The sequence below is a fragment of the Cervus elaphus genome, chromosome X, assembly GCF_910594005.1.
Source record: "Cervus elaphus chromosome X, mCerEla1.1, whole genome shotgun sequence".
In the NCBI taxonomy this organism is placed as follows: domain Eukaryota; kingdom Metazoa; phylum Chordata; class Mammalia; order Artiodactyla; family Cervidae; genus Cervus; species Cervus elaphus.
The window spans coordinates 117,533,387-117,557,791 of record NC_057848.1 but is presented as its reverse complement, the minus strand read 5'-3'; the positions used below and the strand labels follow the sequence as shown (position 1 = coordinate 117,557,791).

Genomic DNA, 24,405 nt, shown 5'->3' with positions numbered 1-24,405 from the left:
TGAAACCTAGGAATGTTACCATATGGCAAAAAAAAAGGACTTTGCAGAGGTGATTAAGGATTTTGAGATGAGATTATCCAGAGTTCTCCAGGTGGGCCCTTTGACAAGTATCTTTATAAGAGAGAGGCAAAGGAAGATCACACAAATTGAAGAGGAAAAGGATATATGACTACAGAGGCAGAGTTTGGAGTGATGCGGCCACAAGCCAAGGATTGCCAGCAGCCACCAGAGCTGGAAAAAGCAAGTAACGAATTCTCCCTTAAAGCTTCCAGGGGGAGCATGACTCTGCCAACACCTTGGTCTTGGCCAAGAGATACTGATTTGGAACTTCTGGCTTCCAAAACTGTGAGAGAATAAATTTATGTTGTTTTAAGCCACTAAGTTTGTGGTGATTTGTTCCAATAGCAATAGGAAACTAATGCAGAGTTTGGTACTTGAAGTGGGGTGTTGCTATAACAAATATCTAAAAAATGTGGAAGTGGCTTAGGAATAGGGTAGTCGGATAATATGCAGAGGCTGGAAGAATCTTAAAGAACATGACAGAAAAAGCCTAGATTGCCTAAAATACACTTCTGATAGAAACAGAGATGCTGAGAGCACTGCTGGTGAGGGCTCAGAAGTGAGGCATGCTGGCAACCTGGATGGAGCTGGACCCTGCTGAGACCTTGTGATTTTGGGCCCAGTGATACTGATTTCAGACTACTTGCCTCTAGAACTGTGAGAGAATAAATTACTGTTGCTTTAAACCACCAAGTTTGAGGTAATTTGCTTCAGCAGCCGTAGGAAATGAATATACCTACTCTCCATTGTCCTAACCTGCTCAATTTTTATTTTCTCCTCAGTGTAAAACCTTGTTCTGGAAGAGAGCCCTAGTGGACCGGTGTACAATGAAGGATTAACTCTGCACATTCCAAAGAAAGATTTGGCCCTTGCCCAGCTCCTGGTAGACAACCTCAAAGCCCTTGGAATAGCCTGTCTATTAAGGGTATTTTTGTTTGCCTGAATCCATGAACCATGCCATATAGTTTATTTTAAAGCTGTAATTTATGGTGGAGGTCTTGGGCCATCCAGAATCAGCTTGAACTTTGGAGGGACTTAGTAACTAAGGTCAGCTCTGCCCCACATAACCAACTCCAAATAAAAATTCTGACCAAAGTTCAAGTGAGCTTTCTTGGTTGGCAATATGAGCTTCTGTGTGTTACCCCATATCTTGTTGGGAGAATTAAGCACTGGGCTAGATGACTCTGCTGGGAGAGGAGAACTAGAAGCTTGCTCTTGGTCTCTCTGCCCCATGTGATCTTTTCCATTGCTGATTTAAATCTCTATCCTTTTGTTGTAATAAACCTTAACAATGAGTATAACTGCTTTGCTAAATTATCTGAGTTCTCCTGGTGAATCATTGAATTGGAGGGTAGTCTTGGGGACTCCCAAGCAGAGTCAGTCTTAAGAGTTCACAGCCCCCCTCAGATCTTAGTGCAGACCTCTTACATTCACTTGTTACTAGATGAAGTAAAACATCTCTCAGTTTCAGCTGCTGAATTCAAGTTGGCATACCAACACTGTTGACTGTTTTGGTATTCTTCTATTCTCAGGTCTGTCAAATGCCCCTATTTCTCCCTGCTTTTTCCTACACGGATAACTATACTATACAATTCTTGTGGCTATTGATGAGCTGTCTTCACCTTCACATATTTTGAGATTCATGGGTATTTTGACTATTTATTGCTATGGAAATAAACTGCACCAAAACTTAGTGGCTTAAAATAATAACCGTTTTATTGTTCACAATTCTGTGGATCAAAAATTTGGGCAGGGCTCAGTGGAGATGGCTCCATATCTTCCACATATGATGTCTGAAGCAACTGGTATGGGGTTGGAGGATTCAAGCTGCTGTCATTACATGATTGGGACCTTGGTGCTAGTTGTCAGTTGGACCTCAGTTGTCATGCACATGGACTCATTTCTAAAATGGTGTCTCAGAGCTTTGGTCTTCAGAAAGATAGAAAGACTTTTTTTTACAGGGTGTCTAGGTTCCCTTCACATTAAAGCAGAAGTTCAAGTCCTCTTAACACCTAGGCTCAGAAGCCCCAGAATGCCACTTCTACTTCATTTTATTAGTGAAAAAGAAAATAAGCCCAGCCCAGACACAGAGTGAAAAAATATGTTCCATATCTGAATGGAAGGAATGGCAAGCCCTAATGGAGATAAAAATATTGTTGGCAGTCATATCTGCAGAAAATCTTCCATGCTGGAGATACTGTGTCCCCTGGTTTCATTGTAAATATTGTCTATGGATTTTGGTGTTGCTACGTGGTTACTCTGTCTGTTTGCATGTTGGCATGAAGAGAGATTTAAAAACTGCTCTGCTGCCACCTTGTTTCCAGCTTTCATTCCCATTTTTAAAAATTATCTCAGAAAAGAACAGAAATTTTGGGTGAGGGTAAAATGAAGAAGTAAAAATTTCTAAATGATAACTGTTTCCTGAGAAACTAGGAATAAATGAAAGTGTGTGTGTGTTTCACGGACCAATAGAGAAAATTTGAATCATGTTTACATGTAATGGAAGGATAATCACCAGCAGAACTGATAAGCAAAATCGAATTTCCAAATTACTAAGAGAGGCAGAAGGAGAATGAATAGGAGCTTGACACAGAGACAGCAAATGAAATTGAAAGAGTGTCAACAAGAAAGTAGAAAAAGGGAAACAGTCTGATGGAAGACAAAATCGGCATATTTTCATATATTCTCCTATACAAAACTGTGAAATGGGTTTAAAAAACAAAAGTTATGCACTGTTTCCTAAAAGAACGTTTCACACAAAGAGGCAAAACTAAACACTAGCAAAGATACATCAGGTAAATGCAAGCAGAATAAAGGAGGCCCGATGATACAATTGTCAGGTTAAACTCAAAAGTCAAAAGCATTCAACAGATTTCTAGAAATTTCTAGACCTTGTGTAATAATAAAGCATACATTAGATGAAGATATATTTAATAATGTATATAAATATTTACACTAACACCAATAACACCAGCAAAAATTCATAGAAAAGGAACAAAATTCTAAATTCATAATTTATAGTGGGAGGTTATACCTCTTTCAGAATATGATATATAAAGCTAACAAAAATAATTAAAAGTAGAAAAGATATGAACATTGTAATCAACAAGCCACATTTAAAAGACATAAAAGAATTTTGAATCTTACAAGCAGACTATATAATCTCTACTCTTATGTCCTTACAACATTAAAAAACATTCACTTGTCTAATTTTGCCTCAGAGAAATGATTGATACATTTTTTTAAAGTGGGACTTTGGCAGATCCCATTCTCTGATAAAAGCCAACAAAAACAGAAATAAATTCAAATGTTACCAAAATATCTTAATCAGTTGGAAATTAAGAAACACTTTCTAAAATAAATCAGGACTAAATGGGTCTATAGAGTCTAGTTCATAGAGAAAGATGGAAGTTTCCTAGTTTATTTTATAAAAGAAGAATAATTTTAATACCAAAGCTAAAATATATTGCTTGAAAAAGAAGATAACTAGAGATAATATTTCATGAATATGGTTAAATTTTCCTAAATAAAATATCAAAATATCAAATAAATCCAGATATGTCTTGAAAAAATTATACACCATAACCATTAAGATGATTCCAGTAAGGCTAGTATGGTTTAATATTTGTAAATCAATTGACATACTTCATTACACCAACACTTTAGAGAAGTCATGTAACACTATTAATATAAAAGGGTATACGAGGCAATTTGTGAGCCATTATATTAAATAGAAGGAAACTACTTAAAATTGACAAATCCAATTTTCCAAAAATTGCCAGAAAACTTTATACTAAATGGTAAAATGGTTAAAATAATTTCCATCAAAAGTGACAACAGGATAAGAATGCTCTCTATCATATCTATTACTCAACATTATTTTGAAGGTTCTATCTCAGCATTGTCTGAAAGAACTTGCCACAATGATGCAGTGTTCTATATAGAGAGCTGCCTAATAGAGTAGCCACAAGCCATGTGCTGCCATTGAGCACTTAAAATGTGGCTAGGTGACTAAGAAACTGAATTTTATTAATAAATTTTATATAGCTTCAATAAATTTAAATAGTCACATAAACTTAGAGGCTACCATATTGGACAGTTAATTCAGTGGAAAAAAATAACTAATCACATCAATTAGCAGATACAAGAGAGACTATTATCTAAATTTGATATGATTATACAATTAGAAAACTTAAAAGACTATACTACCAGAAGCTACCAGAATTGGTAGGGAGTTTTGGTGAGGAGCTGAATATAAGATAAAATCATAAAAATAGATCTTTTCTTACTATACTAGCAGTTAGCAAATAGGATTAGCAAAAATAAGTCTTAACAATGACAATACAAATATTATAAATATCTAAGAATCAATTTGGGCTTCCCAGGTGGCTTGGTGGGTAAAGAATCCACCTGCAATGCAGGAGATTCAGGTTCAATCCCTGGGTTGGGACGATCCACTGGAGGAAGGCATGACAAACCACTCTAGTATTCTTGCCCAGAGAATCCAATGAACAGAGGAGCCAGGCAGGCTAGAGTCGCTGAGGTTGCAAAGAGCTGGACATAACTGAAGTGACTGAGTATGCACACACACACGCACAAGATCAATTTAACCAAAAAGGTGGACTTATAAGAAGAAAACCAGAAAACATCATTGCAGCATGTAACACAAGACATAATCAAATAGTGACACATCAAATCCTTAGATATAAAGGCTTATTATAATCAGTTCAGTTCAGTTCAGTCACTCAGTCGTGTCCGACTCTTTGCGACCCCATGGACTACAGCATGCCAGGCTTCCCTGTCCATCACCAACTCCCGGAGTTGACTCAAACTCATGTCCATTGAGTCGGTGATGCCATCCAACTGTCTCATTCTCTGTTTTCCCCTTCTCCTCCCACCGTCAATCTTTCCCAGCATCAGCATCTTTTCGAATGAGTCAGTTCTTTGCATCAGGTGGCCAAAGTATTGGAGTTTCAGCTTTAGCATCAGCACTTCCAATGAATATTCAAGACTGATTTCCTTTCGGATGGACTGGTTGGATCTCCTTGCAGTCCAAGGGACTCTCAAGAGTCTTCTCCAACACCACTGTTCAAAAGCATCAATTCTTTGGCACTCAGCTATCTTTATAGTCCAACTCTCACATCCATACATGACTACTGGAAAAACCATAGCTTTGACTAGATAGACCTTTGTTAGCAAAGTAATGTCTCTGCTTTTTAATATGCTGCCTAGGTTGGTCATAACTTTTCTTCCAAGGAGTAAGCGTCCTTTAATTTCATGGCTGCAGTCACCATCTGCAGTGATTTTGGATCCCCCAAAAGTAAAGTCTCTCACTGTTTCCATTGTTTCCCCATCTATTTGCCATGAAGTGATGGGACCAGATGCCATGATCTTGGTTTTCTAAATGTTGAGTTTTAAGCCAACTTTTTCACTCTCCTCTTTCACTTTCATCAAGAGGTTCTTTAGTGCTTCTTCACTTTCTGCCTTAAGGGTGGTGTCATCTGCATATCTGAGGTTATTCATATTTCTCCAGGAAGTCTTGATTCCAGCTTGTGCTTTATCCAACCCAGCGTTTCTCATGATGTACTCTACATATAAGTTAAATAAGCAGGGTGACAATATACAGCCTTGACGTACTCCTTTCCCAGTTTGGAACCAGTCTGTTGTTCCATGTCCAGTTCTGACTATTGCTTCCTGACCTGCATACAGATTTCTCAAGAGGTAGGTAAGGTGGTCTGGTTTTCCCATTTCATGAAGAATTTTCCACAGTTTGTGGTGATCCACACAGTCAAAGTCTTTGGCATAGTCAATAAAGCAGAAGTAGATGTTTCTCTGGAACTCTCTTGCTTTTTCGATGATCCAATGGTTGTTGGCAATTTGATCTCTGGTTCCTCTGCCTTTTCTAAATCCAGCTTGAACATCTGGAAGTTCACGGTTCACATACTGTTGAAGCCTGGCTTGGAGAATTTTGAGCATTACTTTACTAGCATGTGAGATGAGTGCAACTGTGCAATAGTTTGAGTATTCTTTGGCATTGCCTCTCTTTGGGATTGGAATGAAAACTGACCTTTTCCAGTCCTGTGGCCACTGCTGTTTTCCAAATTTGCTGGCATATTGAGTGCAGCACTTTCCCAGCATCATCTTTTAGGATTTGAAACATCTCAGCTGGAATTCCATCATCTCCACTAGCTTTGTTCATAGTGATGCTTCCTAAGGCCCACTTGACTTTGCGTTCCAGGATGTCTGGCTCTAGGTGAGTAATCATACTATCATGATTATCTGGGTCATGAAGATATTTTTTCTATAGTTCCTCTGTGTATTCTTGCCTCCTCTTCTTAATATCTTCTACTTCTGTTAGGTCCATACCATTTCTGTCCTTTATTGGGCCCATGTTTGCATAAAGTGTTCCCTTGGTATCTCTGATTTTCTTGAAGAGATCTCTAGTCTTTCCCCTTCTATTGTTTTCCTCTTTCTTTGCACTGATCACTGAGGAAGGCTTTCTTACCTCTTTTTGCTATTCTTTGGAACTCTGCATTCAAATGGGTACATCTTTCCTTTTCTCCTTTATTTTTTGCTTCTCTTCTTTTCACAGCTATTTGTAAGGCCTCCATGGACAGCCTTTTGCTTTTTTGCATTTCTTTTTCTTGAGGATGGTCTTGATCCCTGCCTCCTGTACAATGTCATGAATTTCTGTCCATAGTTCTTCAGGCACTCTATCAGATCTAATCCCTTGAATTTATTTGTCATTTCCACTGTATAATCATAAGGGATTTGATGTAGGTCATACTTGAATGGTCTAGTGGTTTTCCCTACTTTCTTCAATTTAAGTCTGAATTTGGCAATAAGGAGTTCATAATCTGAGCCACAGTCAGCTCCCAGTCTTGTTTTTGCTGACTGTATAGAGTTTCTTCATCTTTGGCTGCAAAGAATATAATCAACCTGATTTTGGTGTTGACCATCTGGTGATGTCCATGTGTATAGTCTTCTCTTGTGTTGTTGGAAGAGGGTGTTTGCTATGAACAGTGCATTCTCTTGGCAAAACTCTGTTAGCCTTTGCCCTGCTTCATTCTGTACTCCAAGGCCAAATTTGTCTGTTACTCCAGGTGTTTCTTGACTTCCTACTTTTGCATTCCAGTCCCTTATAATGAAAGGACATCTTTTTTGGGTGTTAGTTCTAGAAGGTCTTGTAGGTCTTCATAGAACCATTCAACTTCAGCTTCTTCAGCATTACTGGTCGGGGCATACACTTGGATTACTGTGATAGTGAATGGTTTGCCTTCAAGACGAACAGAGACCATTCTGTCGTTTTTGAGAATGCATGCAAGTACTGCATTTCTGACTCTTCTGTTGATTATGATGGCTACTCCATTTCTTCCAAGGGATTCCTGCCCACAGTAGTAGATATAATGGTCATCTGAATTAAATTCACCCATTACCGTCCATTTTACTTCACTGATTCCTAAAATGTCGATGTTCACTCTTGGTATATCATCTGCTGACCACTTCCAATTTGCCTTGATTCATGGACCTAACAGTCCAGGTTCCTATGCTATATTGCTCTTTACAGCGTCGGACTTCGCGTCTATCACCAGTCACATCCACAACTCGGTTTTGTTTTTGCTTTGGCTCCGTCTCTTCATTCTTTCTGGAGTTATTTCTCCACTGATCTCCAGTAGCATATTGGGCACCTACCGACCTGGGGAGTTCATCTTTCAGTGTCCTATCTCCTTGCTTTTTCATACTGTTCATGGGGTTCTCAAGGCAAGAATACTGAAGTGGTTTGCCATTCCCTTCTCCAGTGGACCACATTTTGTCAGAACTCTCCACCATGACCCATCTGTCTTGGGTGGCCCTACACGGCATGGCTCATAGTTTCATTGAGTTAGACAAGGCTGTGGTCTATGTGATCAGATTGGTTAGTTTTCTGTGATTGTAGTTTCGGTCTGTCTGCCCTCTGATGGAGAAGGATGGGAGACTTATGGATGCTTCCTGATGGGAGAGACTGACTGGGGGGGAAACTGGGTCTTGTTCTGATGGGCGGGGCCATGCTCAGTAAATCTTTAATCCAATTTTCTGTTGATGGGTGGAGCTGTGTTCCCTCCCTGCTATTTACCTGGGGCCAAACCTGGTGGCCCCTAAGACTTCCCTGGTGGCTCAGATGGTAAACTGTCTGCCTATAATGTGGGAGACCAGGTTTCATCCCTGGGTTGGGAAGATCCTCTGGAGAAGGAAATGGCAACCCATTCCAGTACTCTTGCCTGGAAAATCCCATGGACAGAGTAGCTTGGTGAGCTACAGTCCATAGGGGTCGCACCCGGCTAAGGGACTTCACTTTCACTTTTTCACTTTCATTTCAAACTGTGGTGGAGGTGATGAAGATAATGGCGACCTCCTTCAAAAGGTCCCATGCATGTACTGCTACACTCAGTGCCCCCAAACTTGCAGCAGGCCACCACAGACCCATGCCTCAGCTGGAGACTCCTGGACACTCCCGGGCACTTCTGGGTCAGTCTCTTGTGGGGTCACTGCTCCTTTCTCCTGGATCCTGGTGCACAAGGTTCTGTTTGGGCCCTCCAAGAGTCTATTTCTCAGTCCTGTGTAAGTTCTGGCAGCTCTATGGTGGGGTTAATGGCGACCTCCTCCAAGAGGATATATGTCCTACTCAAGTCTGCTGCACCCAGAGCCCCTGCCCCTGCAGCAGTCCACTGCTGAGCCATACCTCCACAGGAGATGCTCAAACACAGTTCTGTATCAGTCTCTGTGGGGTCTCTGGGTCCTGGTGCAGACAAGGTTTGTTTGTGCCCTCTGAGCGTCTCTGGCAGGAATGGGGTTTGATTCTAAATGTGAATTCACCCCTCCTACCATCTTCCTGGGGGGGTCTCTTTTGCCCTTGGATGTGAGGTATCTCCTCAAAGTCATAATAAAAAGCATTAACTCTTTCCAAAGTATAATATTGATATAATACAATTCCAATCAGAATTACAATAGTTTTGTTTTGTGGAGGGTTTTTTTTTTATTTGAGAAGGGGTAGTATTCATTTTTAAACTTTATAAAATGATTTTAAACTTCAAAGTTTCTAGAAAAAGTAAATCTGTGAGAAAAAAAATCTTTTGAAATCATATAGATTACAGAGACATGATAGAGTTCAGATTAAGCTAAATATTTGTGACCTTATATGACAGAAATGACATTTAATTCAGGGGCTTTTGGGTAATATGTTCCATAAATGGTGCCAGTTGATAATGTTGAATTTTACCTGAGCCCCGTGATCCTGGTAAATAGTGAAGGTTAAGAAATTCCCTTACTCTTTTGTGCTCTTTTGTGTCACTCTTTGCTTACAGCAAAGATCCCCCCTTCCCTGTGTGACTTTGGACTCACGGACACCACCTGTTTGTTGATAACATGGCCAGACACAGACCCTCCGAATTCTCATTCTTTTCCCCCATAAACATTGATTAACCACAACAAAATGCTTATTAGCCAAACTTTAGCCAAGCTTCTCTCTTTCCTACAGGTTCCTGAACCCTGCTTGCCCTCAAGCCTGAGGAAGCTCAAAAAAATGTGGAACATGCCCTTTCCTCAGCATCTCCTGAGAACTGGCTGACCACAGTGGACACTCTCCTGTCAGATCCCATTGGTCATTTCCCTGATTGTGCAGATTCTCTTCCACAGAGTCTGCTTATCTTGGCTTGCCTCTTCCTTATCCTATCTATAAAAGAAAAGCCTTTTTCTGTTTGGTTTTGAGATGCTTGCAGATTTCTGAGATGGGGATTCTCTCCCTATTTGCAATAGCTTTTCTTTCTAGTCTCTCCCTATCCAAGTCTGGATTTATCTCTATTTGATGCAGCAACAATGAAGCTTGATCTTAATCTCATACCATACATCAGAGTCAATTTCAACTAGATTAAAGGTATAAGTAGAAAATTTTAAAACAAAAATGAAATAAATGTTAAGACTATCTTTTTAGGAGTACTTGGAATGGAGAAGGGGTCCATGCAAGGCAGGAAACACAGAAGCCAGAAAAGAAAGCTTTTTTTAAAAAAATTTTATTTTTGGCTGCACTGGGTCTTTGTTGCTGTAGTTGTGGTGTTGCTTTCTGTAGTTGTGGTGAGTGGGGGCCACTCTTGTTGCAGTATGTGGGCTTCTCATTGCAGTGGCTTCTCTTCTTGTGAGGCATGGGCTCTAGGTGTATGGGCTTAGTAGTTGTGGTGCATGAGCTTAGTTGCTCCACAGCATGTGGAATCTTCCTGAACCAGGGATCAAACCCATGTCCCCTGCAGGCAGATTCTTAACCACTGGACCACCAGGGAAGTCCAAGAAAGCTTATTTTTGATGAAAGAATACATTTTTCTAATTACAGATAAAAGGACACCTACAAAATGCAAAGGACAGAATGAGTTAGGGGTAAATATTGCAATGCAAAAAATATCTCTAGTTTACAAAGAGCTCTTACAAATTGATAAGAAAAAGACAAATCATTGCAAAGAAAACTTAACAAAGGATATGAAGATTTGTCAAAGAGAAAATCTAAATTGTCAACAAACAGAAAAAGAGCCTCAGTTTCACAAGTGGTCAGGGTGTTGTAGCCACGCGTTCCTGGAAACAAACTCACTCCGAAGGACAATGGAGATAGTGGAGTGCAGTTTATTACACAGGCGGGCCCAAGGCAGAGTCTCCTCTTAGCCAAAGACCCCAACCAGTTTTTGTGAAAACCTTATATACCCTAAGTGTACTTGCTCAAACCTACCTCCCCAAATTCCTTGAAACTAGTCTGGACAAGCTAAAAGAGAGATACGATCAAAGTTAACCCATGATTCACATGTCACAAGATTAGATAAACAGTGGATATTTATCAATAGGCCTGTGGTCATATCCCGATAAACATAATGGAATTTGCCACTTTGTTCTGTTACAGAGATAATTAGCATATTCTTTTAGGCAATGGAGAGTCCTTATACAAGTCCTGAGACTCTTTTATCTGGGGGCGTCTGGTTTTCCATTGGAATGTCATTTCTATAGACACCGGGCACAAAGTTCAGAGTCCATTGGGAGGGTGACCATGCATGTAGCCTAATGTTCACAGCCTGGCCTAAGATGGAGTCCAGCTCTGTCTGTTTCCTCCTTCAAGGGTAGTGCAAGTTAAAGCAATTAAATTACCCCTCAGATTGGCATAAATTAGAGCATCAACGTTCAGTGCTAAAGATTTGCCTTGGTGGATTCATACTGTGCTGGTGGGAGTAGGAAATGTTAAAATATTTGGGGGACGTGATTTGGCTGTATCTATTCAACAACACAATACCCTTGGATTTAATAGTAAAATTTCAAAATATAGGAAGCAAAAATTGACTGGTGCAATGAAAATCTGACTTACCAGTACCGTGGGAGATCTCGCTCACTAACTCAGAGAGCAAGCAGAAGAAAATCATCAGGAAGAACATACACATTTTAAATAGCTCAGGGGTTTCCCTAGTGGCCCTAGTGGTAAAGAATCTGCCTGCCAATGCAGGAGATACAGAGATGCCAGTTCGATCCCTGTGTCAAGAAAATCCCCTGGAGAAGGAAATGGCTACCCATTCCAGTATCCTTGCCTGGAGAATTCCATGAACAGAGGAGCCTGGCAGGCCACACAGTCCATGAGGTTGTATAGAGTTGGACACGACTGAGCAACTAACACTATGTCGACTAAAAGAATATAGTCACAACCTGAAAGTAGAGGATTATTTTATTTGGTGGAAATGTTTAGGACTCTGAGCCAGGGAGACTGCATCTCAGTAGCTCTGAGAAAACTGCTCCAAGGAGTCAGGAAGGGAAGTCAGGCTACATGCAAGTTTGCAACAAAGGGAGCAGGTAGTCTGAACACCACATATCAGGTATCAAGTTAAGGAATTTAGCCTTCTATGTGTGGAAAGATGCAAGCCTGTGGGCTCACTGAATTCATTTCTTTCATATGCACCTCAGCTATTTGGGGCCAATCCTGTTTCCTTGTTCACCTTGCTTCTTGTATTCCTCCAGCTCCTCAGCAATCACTATGGGGCGGGGGGTGGCAACGCCTGCTGGATCGCAGTTTTGGGAGCGATCATTCACATTTGGAGGCCAGAAATAACTGATGGCTGTGACATTGTTGTAGCCTCCCGTTCCTGGAAACAAACTCACTCCGAAGGACAATGCAGATAGTGGAGTGCAATTTATTACACCGGCGGGCCCAAGGCAGAGTCTCCTCTTAGCCAAGGACCCTGACCAGTTTTTGTGGAAACCTTATATACCCTAAGTGTACGTGCTCAAACCCACCTCCTCAAATTCTCTGAAACTAGTCTGAACAAATAAAAAGAAAAATACAAAGTTAACCAGTGATTCGTATGCCTTAAGCCTAGGTAGTTAACAGTGGACAATTACCAATAGGCCTGTGGTCATACCCCAGTAAGCTTATGCTTATAGAATTTATGATTCTATTTGGTTACACAAATAATTAGGGTATTCTTTTAGGCGACAGAAAGTCTAGGTACAAGCCCTGGGGCTCTTCCATCCCAAGGGTCTGGTTTTCCAGTTGGTATGTCGTTTCCATCGATACTGGGCATATAGCTCAATGTCCACAGTCTGGCCCAAGATGGAGTCCTGCTTTCAAGATGGAGCCTGTTCTGTCTCTTTCCTCCTTCAACATTTCTTGTTTATTAATATGGCAGGAGATATTTTCATTTCACAACTAACACACACACTAACAAGCTCAAACCAATAAATACATATGCTAAACCCAACAGCTGGAAAATACAGTCTTTTCAATCAAGAAATGAAACATTGTCGAAAACTGGGCCCCATACTTGAGGCTTAAGGCAAGTTTGAGTCTTGGAGAAGTTTTGCAAGTTTGACACTGGATTTCTAAATAATCCTTGGGTCAAAAGGGGGAAACGGTTACAAATTAGCACTTGAAACTGAATACTAATGAAAATGAATCAAATAAAAGCTTGGAACTTGGGGCTTTCCTGGTGGTCTAGTGGTTAATAATCTACCTGCCACTGCAGCGGAAACCTGCTCCAAGATCCTACATGCTGAGGAGCAACTAAGCCCCTGTGCCCCAACTATTGAGCCAAAGCTCCGCGACTATTGAAGCCTGGTGCCTAGAGCCTGGGCTCCCAGAGAAGCCACCGCAATAAGCCCACTCGCCACAACTAGAGAAAACCCGCAGCAGCAAGAAAGAAAACCAGAGCAGTCTAATATTAAATAAATAAATCTTAAAAAACAAACTAAAAACCTTGAAACCTTGGATATTTAGAAGACAGCTGTAGCCTTCATGTTTATATAAGGAAACAGGGAAGCCTGAGTACTCGAGTTTTGTTTTTCTTGTTTTAATGGATGAAATGTCCCATTACTTATGTCACAAGCCCCCCCCTCCCCGCCCCCCCGCATCCCCCACTGCTCCGTGCACAGATACTTGGTTTCTGGCGCTCAACCACCTCAGCTCCCCGCGCCCACAGTGGTTAAACTCTCGCTGCGGGCGACTTCCGCTTCCTGGCCTAAATTTGACACGTACTATTCCCCCCACGTAGCAAATACCCAGGGTCGGTGACAGCCGGAGCCGGGCGTTGCCCCCAGCCGACTGGTGGACAGAGGCGCCGTCAGGTGGGCACGCAGCGGCGCCCGGGGCTCTGCCGCCGCGAGCAGCCTGCACGGATCGGGGCCTTTTCCGCACCTGGAGAAGTGGAGCGGGGGTGGGGGCTGGGGAGGGGGCGCCAGTGTCTGGCCGGTGGCTTGGAGGTGTCTTTCTAGCTAGGACTGGGGAGGGGGCAGGGGGAGTTACTACGTGTGAAAGTGCCTTGGCCCCTTGGGATACGGCCGGAGGGCGGGGGCCCCAGGACGCAGAGATGGGAAGACCCCAGGCCTACGCTTGGGGTAACAGTGGAGGATGCGGCGCGGGAGGGGAGAGTCTGGGAGCCGCAGCCCGACCTGCTGGGCCGGATCGGCTCCCAGGAAACCCCGCCGAGGCAGGTCCGGCGAGGGACCGCTGGTTCCGCAGCTGCAGAGATGCCCACCCTCCCAAGATGGCGACTCCCGGAGAGACACTCCCAAGAGGACAGCCATGTTAGTGGTCTGACAAAGTCACTAAAGAAAATTGGAAAGCCCGCCTCTCCTCCGACACACACAGACACGCGCACGCACTGACACCTCGTGAGTGCACCCGGTGTAATTGGGGTGGACGGCCGCTTCGGCGCCGACACTGAGCATGTGCAGTGTGAAGTCCAGAAACATCAGCGTCCTGCAGAGGCAGTTTCAACACTTTGGGCTCTGGGACTGAGTTTAATTGAGACGTCGATTTAGCACCAGTAAAGCATTGATATAATTATGGGGGCGTTAGGACATGGCTTCTTTGCTCAGTGGTGGTACTCTGTGGGGTGAGTAATGGGGCTTCTCTGGAGTCTGTGAGGTGGTGCATAGAGCGACACAGGGGTTTGTGGGTGAATGATGGGAGGCAGTAGGGAAAGTAATAAGCAGTCTGTGTGCTGAATTTTGGGGAATCTGTGGGGTCAGTGATATAGAATCTATAGGATGAGCAGGGGGCATTGATGAGGTGAGCGATGAGGAGTCTGTAGGGTGAGTGAGGAGCCTCCTTGGAGGCCACTGATGGGGTAAGTGACTGGGTCTGTGGGATAAGCAGTGGGAGTCTGGAGTGAGTTATCAGGGGTAAGTGGAGTGAGGAAAGGGGACTGTGCTGTGAGTGATCTGGTGTCAAGAGATGTGATTTGAGCTCTGTGAGGTTAGTGCTTGGAGGTCCTGTGCAGCGAATCATTGGCGTTCTGTGAGGCGTCATGGGAATTACTGAGGGGTTCAGTGATGTGAGTGATGACGGTCTTTCGAGAGTAATGGGTGGTCTGTAGAGTGAGTGGTGGAGAGCCTGTGAGATGAGGATTGGAGAATGAGTGAGTGATAGAGAGTTTTTGAGGTAAGTGATGAGGGCCGTGGGATGAGTGTTGCAGGGTCTATAAGGTATATGATTGGGTTTATTGGGTGGATGGTCAAGGTTTCTGTGGTGTGAGTGATGGAGCTCTGTGGGATGAATGATACATTTATTTGGGACTGTTGTTAGTGATAGAGGGGCCTATGGACCCCACGCTGCTTCATGGGTTCAGTGATCGGTGGTTTTAGAATTGAGATGTGATTGTCTCAAAAACCTACTTTTGACCTTCTTGGTCCTCCTGTATCTTTGTTTTCTGTGTCATTAGTTTCTGCCCTTGATTTCATTGTTTCTTGATTTTTTCTATTCCTATTTTTTTAATTCCTAAATTGAATGCTTATCTCAATTAATATCCCATAATTTTCTTTTATAGTATAGGCATTAAGTTCATGAATTTTTCTCTAAGAACACTTTCGTTTCATGTCACAAGTTTTTATATGTAACACTTCCACCATAGTTTATTAATAATGTTTTCTAATTTCTGTTGTGGTTTTCTCTCTGATCACTTAGTTATTTAGGTATGAGATTTTGATTTCCCCCAAAGTTGAAATTTTTGTTATTGATTTCTAAATTATAGTCAGACACTGTCATCTGAGTGATCATTAGTTGCAGGAATGGATGTTCCTTAAAGTGGATGGTATGTATTGAAATTTCAGTTAAATTATTTTCCAAAACTTTTGTAAAATTACATCTCCCACTAGCAGCATATAAAAGGGCTCACTCCAAAATCATCTCCCACACTGATTGTTGCTGCTTTTTAAATTTCTGCTCTGAGGGCCAAACAGAACAGTATGTAGCTTACTTTGATGTGCATCTTCCTGACAACTGGTGACTCTCATATTTATTGGCTATTGAAATGTATTTAAAAAATTTTTATATCCTTTGCTCTTTTTATCCTTTATGTAGTTTGTCTTTCTCACTAATTTGTGAATATTAACCTTCTGTCATTTATTGTAATTTTCCCCTTTATCTCTCTTTATATCCTGATTTTTGAAATGTGTCTCCATATATAATTAGAAAAATAGTCATCTGATTAGATAATTTTTCTTTACAAGTTCTAAATATCATGTCTTGCCTAGTGAGTTCTCCCTGATTTGGTGCTTAAGTAAATATATGACTTAAATTTAAATTTCCATTGCTTTAGGGTTAAATTTTAATCCAACTGGAAAATTCTGGTGTGTGGTATGAGATGAGACTAAAGTTTGTATTTTCCACTTGGTTAGAAAATTTGACAGCACCAATCATTAAATGAATACCCTTTTCAAACTCAGTTAAATGCCACTTTTGTCCCATAAATTCCTAGATGTATATTGTTCTATTTCTGAACTCAATTTTTTCTTCTATATATGTGTCTACTCCCTTTCAAAAAAACTGTTGTGACTTTAGGAATACTTTTAATATTTAATAGTGCTAATCCCCTCACTCTTCCTTTCTTTGGTTGTTTTCTTTAATATTTTTTAGCACTTATTCTTTCATATGAATGTTAAAAACCATTTTATTTTGCTTCAAAAGCAACCATTAAAACTATATTTTATAGTTTTCTTCTTATAGATTCAGGATTTTTTTTTAAAGTTCATTCTTAGATATTTTACACTTGATTTCATCATCACAATAAATAGCACATTTCTCTATTTCCATAGGGGGGAAATATTGATTTAATTTTTTTTCTTTTTGTATGTTATTTCTTATCCAATCCAGTTGTCACATTCTCATGTGAATTATAGTTGCCTTTTATGGTCTCTTAGTTTTTCTAGATATAATATCATGTCACATTCAATTAACAATGATACTCTCTCTCTTCCTTTCAAATATTTTTTTCTGATTACTTCATCTTCTATTGCATTAGCTAGAGCTTTCAGAACAATGTTGAATGATAGAGAGAACCTCTATCTTGTTGCTAATTTGGAAGTGAAGGATATTCATTCATTCATTCAACAAATGTTTGTTGAATACCTTCCACTTTCCAGATACTGGATTTGAAATCCTGCATGGCCACTTACTAACTACATGATCTTTTCTTTTTCTAACAGCTTTATTGATATAATTCACCTTCCACAAACTTCAACATTTAAAGCTTACAATTCAATGGTTGTTAGTATGTTCAAGTTGTGCAAATCACCCTCATAATCCAATTTTAGAACATTTCATCACCCCCAGAAGGAAACATTGTACTGGTTCCACATTCCCACCCCATACCTCCAGCTGCAAGCAGCCACTGATTTACTTTCTGTCTCTATAAATTTGCCTATTCTAGAGCTTTCATATATATGGAATCAAAATATATGCTCTTCAGTGACTATCTTTTTTCACTTAGAATGTTTTCAAGATTCATCCATGCTATACCATGTATCAGTATTTCATTCTTTATTACTGAATAATATTTCTTTGTGTGGATATACCTCATTTTGTTTATCCGTTCATCAATTGATAGATATTTGGGTTGTTTTCGCTTTTTGGCTACCTTGAATAATGCTGCCATGAACATTTGTGTACAAGTTTTTGTGTGGATGTATATTTTCATTTCGCTCAGAAGTAGAATTGCTGGGTCATACAGTACCTTTTTTTTTTTTTTTTCATTTTCTTTTATATCTAGGTCTTTAAGAAACAAGGAAGATAGCTTTCAAGTCTAAACACTGGAGCAACCTAAATCACATTAATATAACAATCATCCTCTCCTAAAGGAAACTAAATGAATATATGAATGGAAAATAGTATTTAATATGTAGCTTTCAGAAAATAGAAACACCTCAGAGAAACTGTGACACCAGTGTGTATATATATGAGGTAATATCTGTATAATTAGCAACTCTCACAGCAATGGGAAACACTGCTTTTTGGATACATTATACATAAACTTTCTATCTCAAGAATTCCACATTGTTGTAAAATAATTTCAGTTCAGTGCTATGGCAATTATGCAAATAGATGTAAACTCCAGCTAGAATTGCTGGGTCATACAGTACCTTTAAAGAACTGCCAAACTGTTTTTCAAAATAGTCACACCATTTTACATGCTACCAGCAATATATGAAGGTTCCAATGTGCCATTCTTAACACTTGTTATTGTCTGTGTTTTTTTTTTAATTCTAGCCATCTTAATGATTGTGAAGTGGTGTCTCGTTGTGGTTTTGATTTCTATTTCCCTAATGAATGTTGAGACTCTCTTGATGTGTGCAATGGACTGCATGTTTATGTGCCCCCTCCCACCCAAATTCACACCTTGAAATCCTAAATCCCAGTGTGATGGTATTAAGAGGCAAGGCCTTTGGGAGGTGATTATATCATGAGGGTCAAGCCCTCATGAATGGGATTAGTGTCTTTATAAAAGAAACCTCATAGAGCTCCTTTCCACCTTTTGCCATGTGAGGACACAAGAAGATGGCTGTCTATGAATCAGGAAGCAGGTTCTCACCAGACACCAAATCTGCTAACATTTGAGCTTGGATTTCCCAGCCTCCAGAATTGTAAGAAATAAATATTTGTTGTTTAAGCCAACATTCTCTAAGTAAAGTGATGGGGAGTGGGATTGCTGGATCATATGGTAGTTCTATTAGATAAACACCAATACAGTATACTAATGCATATATATGGAATTTAGAAAGATGGTAACGATAACCCTATATGCAAGACAGAAAAAGAGACACAGATGTATAGAACAGACTTTTGGACTCTATGGGAGAAGGCAAGGGTGGGATGATCTAAGAGAACAGCATCAAAATATGTATATTGTCAAGTGTGAAACAGATCGCCAGTCCAGGTTGGATGCATGAGACAAGTGCTCAGGGCTGGTGCACTGGGATGACCCAGAGGGATGGGATGGGGAGGGAGGTGGGAGGGGGGTTCAGGATGGGGAACACATGTAAATCCATGGCTGATTCATGTCAATGTATGGCAAAAACCACTACAATATTGTAAAGTAATTAGTCTCCAACTAATAAAAATAAATGAAAAAAATAGTCATTCTGACAGGTGTGTGGTGATATCTCATTGTGGTTTTGATTTGAATTTCCCTGATGATTAATGATGTTGAGCATCTTTTCATGTGCCTATTGACTATCTTCATTTCTTCTTTGGAAAAATGTCTATTTAGTTCTTCTGCCCATTTTGTGTGTATGTTTTTAATTGGAAGATAATTGCTTAACAGTGTTGTGTTGGTTTCTGCTCTACAACAATGTGAATTAGCCATAATTATACATATACATTATCCCTTCCCTCTTGCACCTTCCCCACCTGATCCCACCCCTCTAGATCTTCACAGAGCACCAGGCTGGGCTCTTTGTGTTATAAAACAGCTTCTCACTAGCTATCTATTTTACACATGGTAATGTATATATGTCAGTGCTACTTTCTCAATTTGTCCTATCCTCTCCTCCCTGCACTGTGTCCACAAGTCTGTTCTCCATATCTGCGTTTCCATTCAATAAGATATTTTAAGAGAGAGAGAGAGGCCACATTTACCTAACTTTTGTCACAGTATATTGTTATAGTTGTTCTATTTTATTATTAGTTGTTGTTAATCTCTTATTGTACCCAAATCATAAATTAACTTTGTCATAGGTATGCATGTGTATAAGAGACACAGCATATATAGGGTTTGGTACTAAACACAGTATCATTTCTGCCCATTTTTAAATTGGGTTGTTTTTTGATATTGAGTTGTATGAGCTGTTTATATATAATATGTTGGATATTTCTTATCAGTCATATCATTTGCAAATGTGTTCTCCCATTCAGTAGGTTGTCTTTTCATTTTGTCAATGGTTTCCTTTGCTTACAAAAGCTTTGAACAGTTTTTTAAACATTGACATTGAACATCATTTAAAAAATTTTTAATTGAAATATATTTTGAGATAACTGTGGATTCACATGCAGTTGTAAAAAAATAATGCAAAGTGATCCCTTGTGCACTTTGCTCAGTTTCCTCCAGTTATGACATTTTACAAAATTAAAGTATAATATACCAACCAGAATTTTGACCCTGATACAATTCAACCATCTTCGTCAGATTTCCTCAGTCTTACTCATACATGTATGTGTATATGTGTGTACTAAGTTTCATACAATTTTATCACCTGTGAAACTTTGTGTATCCATCACCATAGTCCAATATCACAGTGATCCCTAGCATTGCCCTTTTATAAACACACTGTTCACTTCTTGTCTCTACCAACCATTGGAAACCACTAATCTGTTCTCCTTGTCTAAAATTGTGTCACTTCAAAATTGTTGTATTGATCAAATCATACAGTATATAAACTTTTGACATTTTTTAAGCAGTGTAGGAGAGATCCAGTTATTCTGCATCCTCACCAGCATTTTGCATTGTAAGTATTTATTTTAGCTATTCTGATATATGTGTAGTGATATCTCATTGGAGTTTTCATTTGCATTTCCCTGGTAGATAATATGGGAACTATTTTCATATGCTTATTTGCCACCTATGTATCCTCTTTGGTGAAATGTCTGTTAGTATTTTTTTTGTTGTTGTTATTTTTGTTGTTGTTGTTATTTTTTTTTTTTGTTAGTATTTTCTAATTGAATTGTTTGGATGGTTTTACTGTTGAGTTTTGAGAGTGTTTTATATGTTCTACATACCAGTCTTTTGTCAGATATGTTATCTTCATGTATTGTTCACAGTCAGTAGCTTGTCTTTTCGTTCTCTTCATCTTTTCCATCCTCTGGTCTTTTTCAGAGCAAAGGTTTTTAAATTTTTGACAAGACCCAGTTTATCAGTGTTTCCTTTTATAGATTATGCTTTTGGTGTCCAATCTAAAAACTTTGCCGTTCTCTGATTCTCTGACACCAACTGAATGTCTAACAACTCAATTCAATTGTTTTTAATTTATTTATTTTAATTGGAGGCTAATTGCTTTACAGTATTGTAGTGGTTTTGCCATACATTGACATGAATCCACCATGGGTGTACGTGTGTTCCCCATCCTGAACCCCCGTCCCACCTCCCTCCCCATCCCATTCCTCTGGGTCGTCCCAGTGCACCAGCCCTGAGCACCTGTCTCATGCATCGAATCTGGACTGGTGATCTGTTTCACATATGATAATATACATGTTTCAGTGCTATTCTCTCAAATCATCCCACCCTCGCCTTCTCCCACAGAGTCCAAAAGATTGTTATATACATCTGTGTCTCTTTTGCTATCTCGCATATAGGGTTATCGTTACCATCTTTCTGTTTTGACACTGCCTACCAGTATTCTTGCCGGGGAAATCCCATGGGCAGAGAAGCCTGGTGGGCTACAGTCCATGGGGTCTCAGAGTCAAACATGACTTAGCAACTAAACAACAACCATCTGGAGTTAGCATCAGAGCCCATAAATTAAAGGGCTCAATCCCACTGCCCCCACTTCAGATGCCAGTCACTGCAAGTCCCAGGCCACCCATACTTCTGATTTACTGGCTATAAATTGGGGGTTCCCAGGACCTCTCCCTCAGGTTTAGTAATTGCTAGAATAGCTCAGACATCAAGAAAACACTGTTTACCAGTTTATTATAAAGATACAACTCAAGAACAGCCAGATGGAAGGGATCCACAGGGAAACTTATGGGGGGAGAGGTACAGAGCTTCCATGCCCTCTCTGGACATGCCTTCCTCACAGAACATCTATATTCAACCTGGAAGGTTGCTCTAGATGTACAATTGTTCTAGCACCATTGAGTTGTTTTACATGTTTGTAAAAAAGAAATCAGTTAGTCATACTTAGGTGGGGCTATTTCTGGATCCTCTATTCTGTTCCATTGATATGTGTCTGTCCCTCTGCCCAAATCAGTTTTGATTAATATATCCATGTAGTAAACTTTTAATATTTATTAGGATGATTCTCCCACTTTATTCTTCTTTGTTAAGACTGGTTTAGCTCTGGGTCCACTGGACTCTGAAGTCTATTGCAGAGGGTGTGGGTTGAATTCCTGGTTGGGGAACTAAGATCCTGCTTGCCACATGGCATGGTCAGAAAAAAAAAAAAAAGACTGGTTTAGCTATTCTAGGGGGTCGTGTCTTTCCATATAAATTTTAGAATGTGCTTTTCTGTGGATGTTGAACATATTCTCATGTGCTTATTTGCCCTCCACATATTCTCTTTGGTGAAATGTCTCTTCATGTCTTTTGCCCATTTAGTTCTTTATATGTTATAAATATTAGTCTTTTGTCAAATAAGGGATTTGTAAACATTTTCTGTCAGTGTGCAGCTTGTCACTTCATCCACTTAAGAGTATCTTTTGCAGAGCTACAATTTTTAATTTTGATAAACATCTATTTTTTTCTTTTTAAAAAATCATGTTTTTGGTCTCATACCTAAGAACTCTTCACTAAGCCCTAAGTTCTGACAATTCTCTCTTCTGTTTTCTTCCAATAGTTTTACATTTTACACATAAATCTATGATCCATTTGGGGTTAATTTTTATGCATTCTCATGCTCAATTGCTTCAGTCATATCCGACCAACTCTTTGCAACCCTATGGACTGTAGCCCACCAGGCTCCTCTGTCCATGGGATTCTCCAGGCAAGAATACTGGAGTGGGTTGCCATGCCATCCTTCAAGGGATCTTTCCTGCCCAGGGATCGAACCAGCGTCTCCTGCATTGCAGGCAGATTCTTCACTGCTAAGCCACTATGGAAACCCCAGTGTAACAATTAGAATGAGATTAATTTGGGTTTTTTGTTTGTTTGTTTTATTTTTGTCTTGTTGTTGTTTGGTTTTTTGCTTGAGAATATCCAATTACTCTAGCACCATTTGATGAAAAGATACTGAATTGTTTTTGTACCTTTGTAAAAAAAATTTACATGACTGTATTTGTAGGAGGCAATATCTGTGTCCTCTATTCTGTTCCATGTGCTTCGCTGGAGCGGCTGTGAGGAGATACCCCATGCCCAAGGTCAGAGAAACCTCAGCAAGATGGTAGGCGCTGAAGCAGCGGGAAAATGGCTGTCTGAGAAGGCCTTACAAATAGCTGTGAAAAGAAGAGAAGTGAAAAGCAAAGGAGAAAAGGAAAGATATACCCATTTGAATGCAGAGTTCCAAGAAACAGCAAAGAGAGATAAGAAAGCCTTCCTCAGTGATCAGTGCAAAGAAATAGAGGAAAACAATAGAATGGAAAAGACTAGAGATCTCTTCAAGAAAATTTGAGATACCAAGGGAACATTTCATGCAAAAATGGGCACAATAAAAGACAGAAATGGTATGGACCTAACAGAAGCAGAAGAAATTAAAAAGACGTGGCAAGAATACACAGAACTATACAGAAAAGATCTTCACGACCCAGATGATCACCATGGTGTGATCACTCACCTAGAGCCAGACATCCTGGAATGCAAAGTCAAGTGGGCCTTAGGAAGCATCACTATGAACAAAGCTAGTGGAGGTGATGGAATTCCAGTTGAGCTATTTCAACTCCTAAAAGATGATGCTGTGAAAGTGCTGCACTCAATATGCCAGCAAATCTGGAAAATTCAGCAGTGGCCACAGGACTGGAAAAGGTCAGTTTTCATTCCAATCCCAAAGAGAGGCAATGCCAAAGAATCCTCAAACTACTGCACAATTACATTCATCTCACACGTTAGCAAAGTAATACTCAAAATCCTCCAATTCAGGCTTCAACAGTACGTGAACCGAGAACTTCCAGATGTTTGAGCTGGATTTAGAAAAGGCAGAGAACCAGAGATCAAACTCCCAACATCCATTCGATCATTGAAAAAGCAAGAGAGTTCCAGAAAAACATCTGCTTCTGCTTCATTGACTATGCCAAAGCCTTTGACTGTGTGGATCACCATGAACTGTGGAAAATTCTTAAAGAGATGGGAATACCAGACCACCTGACCTGCCTCCTGAGAAATCTGTATGCAGGTCAGGAAGCAACAGTTATAACTGGACATGGAACAACAGACTGGTTCCAAATAGGGAAAGGAGCACGTCAAGGCTGTATATTGTCACCCTGCTTATTTAACTTAAATGCGGAGTACATCATGCAAAATGCTGGGCTGGATGAAGCCCAAGCTGGAATCAAGATTGCCAGGAGAAATATCAATAACCTCAGATATGCAAATGATACCACCCTTATGGCAGAAAGCGAAGAAGAACTAAAGAGCCTCTTGATGAAAGTGAAAGAGGAGAGTGAAAAAGTTGGCTTAAAACTCAACATTCAGAAAACTAAGATCATGGCATCTGGCCCCATCACTTCATGGCAAATAGATAGGGAAACAGTGGAAACAGTGACAGACTTTATTTTTTTGGGCTCCAAAATCACTGCAGATGGTGACTGCAGCCATGAAATTAAAAGACGCTTGCTTCTTGTGATAGCTTATGGTGAACGATGTCCAATTCATGATCTCCGAAGAAGATTTAGCTTCAGGACCAGGGACCAGGCTTGATCACTTAAGAGCTTTTGTG

The 24,405-nt window shown here is 40.2% G+C and overlaps 1 protein-coding gene across 1 annotated transcript in view; it reads left to right on the top strand.

Moving 5' to 3' along the window:
• Nucleotides 1-13,530: 13,530 nt before the first annotated feature.
• The window catches only part of ZNF41 (zinc finger protein 41), a 42,321-nt gene continuing 31,446 nt past the window's right edge, over nucleotides 13,531-24,405 (top strand). The window contains 1 exon segment of the mRNA XM_043896684.1: nucleotides 13,531-13,674. The gene's annotated coding sequence lies outside the window, so the exon portion shown is untranslated.